Source organism: Berghia stephanieae, chromosome 11 (assembly GCF_034508935.2).
Source record: "Berghia stephanieae isolate SIO BIC M18660-M18661 chromosome 11, UCSD_Bste_1.3, whole genome shotgun sequence".
In the NCBI taxonomy this organism is placed as follows: Eukaryota; Metazoa; Mollusca; class Gastropoda; order Nudibranchia; family Aeolidiidae; genus Berghia; species Berghia stephanieae.
This window is the reverse complement of record NC_088370.1, coordinates 15,022,799-15,032,798: the sequence shown is the minus strand read 5'-3', so window position 1 is coordinate 15,032,798 and position 10,000 is coordinate 15,022,799.

Below are 10,000 nucleotides of genomic sequence, written 5' to 3'. Positions count from 1 at the left end.
GTATGTGGGCAATGATCTGTCCTGTATATGAAGTCCTAGCTCGGTATCCATTGGAGTGATAAGTCTAATCCGTGTTTTGAAATAAATTAATTTTGGTGAGGTCTTAAGCTGAAGGTTGAGGGCATTTTATTCAAATCAAGAGCTTGGAGAACTGATTTGGAGTATGTATCAGATGACTGTGGGTAAGTTTTGAATTTTGCCATGAATTGTAGAAGTTACCGTACCTTAAAGATAGAATTTCAAAAGGTCGATTTACTCGAACAAGATAACCCAGGGATCTTCTCCATACTGTATCCCAGAATACTATATGTAATTTTATTTCACTAGCACCACTTGCCGAAATCAAGAAGTGCCCAATTTACAAGAAAGACGGTACGGTTCCTTGGGTGGATCCCAACAATATTCCTGCTTGTGAATGTCACTCTAGCGGAATTGTTCGATGGGATGTCGGAGGAAGACAAAACATTAAAGGGCAAGGAGTTGTTAGTCTATCCTATATATGGCCAGAAGGAGGTTAGTTTTGGTTTAACATTAGTGACAATTCTTCTTCTCCTCCTCTTCTCCTTCTACTTCTCCTCCTCCGCCTTCTTCTTCTTCTTCTTCTTCTTCTTCTTCTTCTTCTTCTTCTTCTTCTTCTTCTTCTTCTTCTTCTTCTTCTTCTTCTTCTTCTTCTTCTCATTATTATAATCACAATTTTTATTATTATCATTTTTAAAAGGTAATCAAAACAGTGCATTGTAAAATGTGTTATTATTGACATTTTGATTCTTCTATTTCACCAGAAAAGGAGAGGACCTTCCAATGCGTTGCCGGCAGCAGTCCAAATGAGAGTATAATTCAATTTACAGTAAAATGGACATGTACGTATATATCACAATCAGTCGGATGGTGAAAGGGTTTGAACTGAGATATTGCCGAGTTTAGTTAAAAGGTCATTTGTTTTTAATTCCTAAGATAAATAATTAAATCTACCCTTTTTGTACATCTTCGGGAAATATCAAAGCTTAATTTTATTTCTAATTATACTTTAGAGCTATTCAAGTTGAAAAAGTTTGAAATTTGAGAAAAGTTGCTGCCCGAAAAAGCACCAAAAAAATGCAAATCTAAAATTTTTACCTTCCGACTGACTGTCATGCACTGACACAGATTTCCACGTTATATAATTCACCACGTAGAAATGTACATATACAGAAAACCTGCAATGATACAACTTTCTTTTTCCTTGGAGGCAAGTCTATTTCTGGTGAGGTACTCATTTTACACCCGAGAGCGTCAAGAGAACATTAGTAAAGAGCGAGAAATTTCCTAACATATCAGCTTTGTCGCTCATAGTCGAAAATTGTCTCACTATTTACTCAAAAACTAAAAACTTAATATCCATAAAATGTGACTTGTGTATCGTTTCCGTAGAGCAGCTCACGAATAGTATCAATTGTTATGAGTTTAAATAAAGTACTGTCAACAGTTGACTATCGTATGAAAATGTACATGTGTAGTAGTAGTAGTAGTAGTAGTAGTAGTAGTAGTAGTAGTAGTAGTAGTAGTAGTAGTAGTAGTAGTAGTAGTAGTATTAAAACTGACAATAGCAATTGCTTCAAATCCGTTGGATAGAACGCTAGTCAATCGCAAATCACTATCTGGCAAATCTAACAAAACCCACTGCTCAATGACTGCCAGGTGGACAGGGGACTCAGAACAAAACTCTCAACTTCATCCGAGTTTGATCTCGGTTCCTTTGGGTGTGAAGCGATTGCTCTACCAACTGAGTTATCGGTAAATCCCCCCCCTCCCCCTTCCCTGATGAAATATACAAACACACCAAACTATGCGTTATCTTAAACGTTTACATAATACTCTTCAACAGCCATAACGTCACTTCCTTCCTAATGACGCTTGGTAACTTAGTAAAACTGGCTCTAAACTATCGGAACAATGGCGGACGCCGTATGAAATATTTCTCCGGCGAGCTTAAACGCGTATCCAGAGGAAAAAAACCCCATCAATTTGATCATGTTTTGACTTTTACACATTCTGATCACAAGGCATATGAAAAGGGAATGAAAAGTTCTAGCCAGCATGAAGAATAAAAAGTAATGATTTTCTTTGTTTAGAACCAAGATGGCCGCCGTTGCCGGGCGCGTGACATCAGACTACTGAATCCAATTGCGGTCCAAATCAATAACACACAGTCGAGTGGTGTCAAGTTAATTCGTTCTATTGAGTGAATGCATTGTCCACAGAATTCAGTCCCTTGTTTGGGGAACAAATAGTGATTACAAAGACCTATCCACACAGGACTGAGTATTGCAGAGTCGCACATAATATATATATATATATATATATATATATATATATATATTATATATATATATATATATATATATATATTAAACTAGAGAGAGAGAGAGAGAGAGAGAGAGAGAGTCAGACAGAGAGAGAGAGAGAAAGAGAGAGAGTTTAGACACACACACACAGAGAGAGAGAGAGAGAGAGAGAGAGAGAGAGAGAGAGAGAGAGAGAGAGAACTGGCTTGTGATCGTAATGTGGCTTTTTGATAATGGTAATGACATTCCCTTGCATTGTGTTCTAGATGTTGATAATGACGAAAGAGTTCAAAAACCAAACATGATAATTAAATTTACAACACCGAGATATTCAAATAAAAATCCAGATTCCAAGTTTCATTTCTTGCTGCTTTATTTATCTATATAAGTTGGAAATCCATATCAAATAGCATGTTTATAATTCAATCAGTGTCATAAATTTCAAATCCGTAAAATCAATCCAAATATTAAGTCAATTTGTCTATGTGACCATTTTCAATATACGTGGAATATTTCTAAGTCCGTAAAATAAATATTTTTAGTAGGAAGTTAGAATTTACAGCATAATACGAAAAGTCCTAAGACTAAGGAAAGTGTAGACTAAAGAGTCAAAAAGAAGAAAGTCAGAAACATTCTTTTTTATACCCTATTGTAAACTGTTCCCACAATTCCTTCAAGCCACTTCTTCTACTGATTTTGACTGCCCCTGTCAGTCTAAACCCGCCCCCCCCCCCCTTAAAAGTACAAGTGAATCATGCTAAACTCAAAATTTACATCCATAAATATTAATGCTAAACCCCGCCTTTTTATGATATAATATTATTTTGATAAATGTCAGTTTCTCATGCACAAACAACCTCAAACCAATTAAGAAAAGATTGATTGACTAGTATTCAACTCGATAACAAGTCAACTAACTTGGACGTAAAATTGTCCCAAACTTATCATTTCCAGACCAAGTTTTACTGACATACCTGCATCGTGAAGTCATTAAACCCATTTCCTAGAATAATTGATCATTTTTTATGGATAGGAATTCTTGCGTAACCTTTTTTTGCATAAGCTTACTCTCTTACATAATGTCTCTGTGAAAAAAGAAAAGGATTTTGTGCTTTTTTCAACTTAACTTCACATGGACGGGGTAAGTCACATATTAATGCTATACGTTTAGATAAAGTACTAACAACATGCGCCAGCCGGATGTAACGTACCAACACGCACAAACCTATGTATTACTTTGGACGTTTATAGTCTGATGGTTATATTTTAGTGAGAACTAAACGCCAAAATGACTATACAGTAAAATTATTTTAAACCAAAAGAAGCTAAACCGAAAAATACCTTAAACCGAAAAGAATTTAATAACTTGTGCTAGTTTCTTCATTATCTTTGTACTAATTCTTACGATGAAACGAAATACTTCTAAGCAGGACTTTCTTTAAACCGAAACAACTTGAGAGCACCTTCCTTTTTTCTCTCTCTATTTTTCTTCAAAAAGTCGGGAAGGTGGCCACACGTAATAATGCCCGGCGATATTAAACAAAGAGCGTAAGTTTAAGATGAGGGTGATGGGTGGGGTCTGGCAGGCGAAAAAATGAGGAAAGAGGGGGAGTTGGGGTGTAGAATCACGAAAGCGAGATGTTCTCGCTCGTGTGTTGATGCTTTGGAACTTTTCAACACGACAATAAGGAGGAGGGTGGTAGACAACTTATCAGTGACATGCCATTTCATTTCCACTTTTTATGTGTTGTGGGAGGGGGGGGGGAGGTTCTATGTAATTAGGCCTTTGAACCTAATGGCATTTCAACAAAAGAGAGATGTGTAGTAGACAGCTTAGCATTGACACGCCTTTTCATTTCCATTTCACTTCACCTCTGAGTAGCTGCGCGTCATTCATTATCAATTATCGCACAAGAACTTTCGATTTTATTTTAGCTTTGCAATTTACTAAAAGATGTCTAAAGAAAGCACTATATATATATATATATATATATATATTATATATATATATATATATATATATATATATATATATATTAAAAAGTCAAAAAGAGGAAAGTCCCGGTTTGATCAGAAACACTCTATGTCATACCCTATTGTAAACTGTTCCCACATTCCTTCAAACCACTCTCTCTACTGATATGTATATATATATATATATATAACAAAAAGCTGACTACCGTCAATTTCGTTCTTCCTACCACTCAATTTTGTTTTAGCCTAACAAAGAAATGTTTCTCTTTATTTCAAAGTCCCTCAAAAAGGCTCTTTACCCACATTCTTTCAAGCACTCAGATGTGTAACAAAGATAAAGACCTGAACAAGTGTGTATAATGATTAAATAGAAAATATGATTCAATACTTGAGTATCACGTCGATTTGTTATTATGTCGAAATGTACTTAAAGAAGAAAATTGGGTTTTAAAAATAAAAATGTGGTTTTAGATAGCACAATATCCACTAAATGTGCTCAAAGAGCTTTAAATGGGTATCTAACCAACAACAACACTAAACATGTAGAACGAGACACTACGTCCGTTAGGCGATATTAGATTTCTCAACAGACAACGCTGTTATCGGTTAGGCATTTGTTTTACAACTAAGTACGATGCCAGAAAGTGTGAGTTAAAGTGAGTATAGAGCCTTTTACAAGGACTCAGCTAAGCGCCTCTCACAGCGTTAATTGAACCCAGGACCATCCGATCCCAAGCCCGAGTTTCAAACTATTAAATCAGATAGCTACGCCCTCTCTTAATTGAGAATACCATTCTCAGATAATGTCCCACATTTTTTTTTAAAAAGAAGCTCTGCCATTTTCCTCAAACATTTCTAGATGGCCCTGCATATGTGAATGCCTCTGTTTATCCGGTGAATACCCGGCTTCACATGAAAAGTGACCCCATAACAATCGTGTGTGAGATTGACCCGGGAACAATGTATCCGACTTCTGTTCTTTCGGACATACATGCAACCATGACTTATCCTTCCCAAATTGATCTTATCTCGGATTGGACATCTGCATACGACAAAAACGTTGAAACATATGTCTACAAACCACTGGCGGTTGGCAGAGCTATGGGACGTTGCCAGGCTACGAACTCGAAAGTTCAAAGTATTGTTGTGGTTTCAACGTTTAACTTTTATATCCACGGTAAGATCTACCCTATTTGTTGTTTCCATCATCATCATCATCATTCATCATCATCATCATCATCATCATCATCATCATCATCATCATCATCATCATCATCATCATCCTCCTCATCATCATCATCATCATCATCATCATCATTATCATCATCATCATCATGGTGGTTAGAAGGAGAGGTGGGGGGGGGGGGTCGCATCATCATCATCATCATCATCATCATCATCATCATCATCATCATCATCATCATCATCATCATCATCATCATTATCATCATCATCATCATGGTGGTTAGAAGGAGAGGTGCGGGTGGGGTGGAGGAGGTTAGTGCAAAAATATAACCCTATTCATTAGTATGCTGGAATGAAATCATTGTCTCATAATGGAATGACTAAATGATAAAATTAATATGTGTTGTTAAATGGTTAGATTTGTCACCAATCGTCTCGTAACGAGTTAAGATCAGAGAAGTACTACTACTACTACTACTACTACTACTACTACTACTACTACTACTAGTAGTAGTAGTAGTAGTAGTAAAAGTAGTTGTAGTAGCAATAGTACTAGTAATAGTAATAGTAGTAGTAGTAGTAGTAGCAGTAATAGTAGTAGTAGTAGTAGTAGTAGTAAAAGTAGTTGTAGTAGCAATAGTACTAGTAATAGTAATAGTAGTAGTAGTAGTAGTAGCAGTAATAGTAGTAGTAGTAGTAGTAGAGTAGTAGTAGTAGTAGTAGTAGTAGTAGTAGTAGTAGTAGTAGTAGTAGTAGTAGTAGTAGTAGTAGAGGTAGTAGTAGTAGTAGTTAGTAGTAGTAGTAGTAGTAGTAGTAGTAGTTAGTAGTATAAAAGTAGTTGTAGTAGCAGTAGTAGTAGTAGTAGTAGTAGTAGTAGTAGTAGTAGTAGTAGTAGTAGTAGTAGTAGTAGTAGTAGTAGTAGTAGTAGTAGTAGTAGTAGTAGTAGTAGAGGTAGTAGTAGTAGTAGTAGTAGTAGTAGTAGTAGTAGTAGTAGTAGTAGTAGTAGTAGTAGTAGTAAAAGTAGTTGTAGTAGCAGTAGTAGTAGTAGTAGTAGTAGTAGTAGTAGTAGTAGTAGTAGTAGTAGTAGTAGTAGTAGTAGTAGTAGTAGTAGTAGTGGTAATAGTAGTAGTAGTAGTCCTGCCCTAACCAACAAAAGGACAGTATCTCTCAAAAAATCATAAAATCACTTGTTTCACTTAATCGACACTCTAGGACATAGGAAAGCTTATACAGTTTTCAGAATGATCATATCTCAAGTATTTTTTAAATTAGAGGCGATTAAAAATTTTTCGTTGAAACAGTATCCGACTTAAGCCCCATCTTTAACCAACAAAAGGACAGTATCTCGGACGGTCGTCTCCACCCCGTAGTGAGCATGACGGTGGCGCAGCGACATCTATAATAATATTACGACAAGGCTGGACCATTCGAGATGGCTTGGGAGGCAGACATTGCTACTTGTAGGGCTGCCAGATGGTCATATTCATGGCAAATTTGGCCAAGATCGGCCACAATTAGAATATGTCTATTTTTAAAAAAATATATTTTATTTACTTTTTCATAACTAATTTTTCCTTAGTGTATTCGATCTTTTTTTTTTCTTTAAAATCAAAAACGATTAGTTCACAAAGCCTTTTATTATGGAATTGGCCACAAGGAATTCTGATCATCTGACATTAATGGGTATCTATTTGTATGTGGCTAGGACGTTGGAGAGATACGTCTACTCCGTGTTTTGAAATCAATTAATCTTGGTGAGATCTTAAGCTGAAGGTTGAGGGCATTTTATTTAAATCCAGAGCTTGGAGAACTGATTTGGAGTATGTATCAGATGACAGTGTGGGAAAGTTTTAAATTTTGCCATAAAATGTAGAAGTTACCGTATGTTAAAAATAGAATTTCAAACGGCCGATTTACTCGAACAAAATAACCCAGGGATCTTCTCCATACAGTATCCCAGAATACTATATGTAATTTTTTTTCACTAGAACCACCTCCCGAAATCAAGAACTGCCCAATTTACAAGAAAGACGGCACGGTTCCTTGGGTGGATCCCAACAATATTCCAGCTTGTGAATGCCACTCTAGCGGAATCGTTCAATGGAATTTACAAAGTAGACAAAGCTTTGCAGGCAATAAAGTTGTTAGTTTATACTATGTACGGCCAAAAGAAGGTTAGTTTTGGTTTAACATTAGTGACAATTCTTCTTCCCCTTCTCTTCTCCTTCTAATTTTCCTCCTCCCCTTCTTCTTCTTCTTCTTCTTCTTCTTTCTTCTTCTTCTTCTTCTTCTTCTCTTCTTCTTCTTCTTCTTCTTCTTCTTCTTCTTCTTCTTCTTCTTCTTCTTTCTTCTCATTATTATCATTACAATTTTTATTATTATCATTTTTAAAAGGTAATCATAACAAGAAAACAGTGCATTGTAAAATGTGTTATTATTGACATTTTAAATCTTCTATTTCACCAGAAAAGGAGAAGAACTTCCAATGCGTTGCCGGCAGCGGTCCAAGTGAGAGTATAATTGAATTTACAGTAAAATGGACATGTACGTATATATCACAATCAGTCGGATGGTGAAAAAGTTTGAACTGAGATATTGCCGAGTTTAGTTAAAAGGTCAATTTTTTTAAATTCCTAAGATAGATAATTAAATTTACCCTTTTTGTACATCTTCGGGAAATATCGAAGCTTAATTTTATTTCTGATTATACTTTAGAGCTAGTCAAGTTGAAAAAGTTTGAAATTTGAGAAAAGTTGCTGCCCGAAAAAGCACCAAAAAATGCAAATCTAAAATGTTTACCTTCCGACTGATTATGTCATGCACTGACACAGATTTCCACGTAGAAATGTACATTTATAGAAAACCTGCACTGATACAACTTTCTTTTTCCTTGGAGGAAGTCTATTTCGGGTGAGGTACTCATTTTACACCTGAGAGCGGCAAGAGAACATTAGTAAAGAGCGGGAAATTTCCTAACATATCAGCTTTGTCGCTCATAGTGGAAAATTGTCTCACTTTTTACTCAAAAACTAAAACCTTAATATCCATAAAATGTGACTTGTTAATCGTTTCCGTAGAGCAGCTCACGAATAGTATCAATTGTTATGAGTTTAAATAAAGTACTGTCAACAGTTGACTATCGTATGAAAATGTACATGTGTAGTAGTAGTGGTAGTAGTAGTAGTAGTAGTAGTAGTAGTAGTATAGTAGTAGTATAGTAGTAGTAGTAGTAGTAGTAGTCGTAGTAGTAGTAGTAGTAGTAGTGGTGGTAGTAGTAGTCATAGTAGTAGTAGTAGTAGTAGTAGTAGTAGTAGTAGTAGTAGTAGTAGTAGTAGTAGTAGTAGTAGTAGTAGTAAAACTGACAATAGCAATTGCTTCATAGAATGCTAGTCTATCGTAAATCACTATCTGGCAAATCTAACAAAGCCCACTGCTCAATGACTGCCAGGTAGACATGGGAATCAGAACAAAATACTTAACTTCATCTGAGTCCGATATCTGTTCCTTTGTATGTGAATCGAATGCTCTACCATCTGAGTTATCGGTACAATTCCCCCCCCCCCCCCTTCCCCGATGAAACATAGAAAACCCACCAAACTATGCGTTATCTTAAACGTTTATATCTTGTTAGAGGGACGTTATTTAGAAGTAATCATCTAATTGCGGTCCAAATCAATAACGCACAGTCGAAGGTGTCAAGTTAATTCGTTTTATTGAGTGAATGCATTGTTCACAGAATTCAGTCCCTTGTTTGGTGAACAAATAGTGACTACAAAGGCCTATCCACACAGGACCGATTATTGCAGAGTCGCATATATATATATATATATATATATATATATATATATATATATATATATATATATATATATATATGTATATTATATATATATATATTTTTTTTTTAATTTTTTTTAAAAAAATTATTATTTTAATATTTACCACAATGTTGGAGTCAGTCTACACCGATGTTTCAGGCCTACTCAGCCATCGTCAGGATTGTGTGTTACATGAGCTTGGTTTGTTGTGTGTTGTTGCTTGTTGAAGTGGTTCCGTAGGTTTTTAGTTCATTAGTAAGTACATCCGGCGATGTGGACAACTATTGTACATCTCATTTTTCGTGTTGAGTGTGGCTTCATAGGGGTGTTTGATTATAGTATATTTCTCTTCCAGGCATAAGCTACATTGCGTTGATGATGGTATGAATCCTGTTGCTTTTGATATAATTTTCCATGAAATGTTGAGTTTTGTGGATGTTTTTTTGTTAGTGTTTCTAAATGTTGAGATGTGGAGGTTGTATCTTGTTTTGAAATTATTTTCCGTTAGTCTTATTTATTTTTCGTGCTTGTTTGTTTTAGTTTGGGTGACCACAGCTTTGTGAATTAAACTTCATTATAAACATTGTTTGTTTTTGCGGGCAATGTTCCTTTTTTCTGCAATTGCATTTTCTGGTGGGTGGATTTTGCTCTTGTAGGTGTTTTATTAATATTTTTTTTTGTTGTGGTTTGAAATTATTT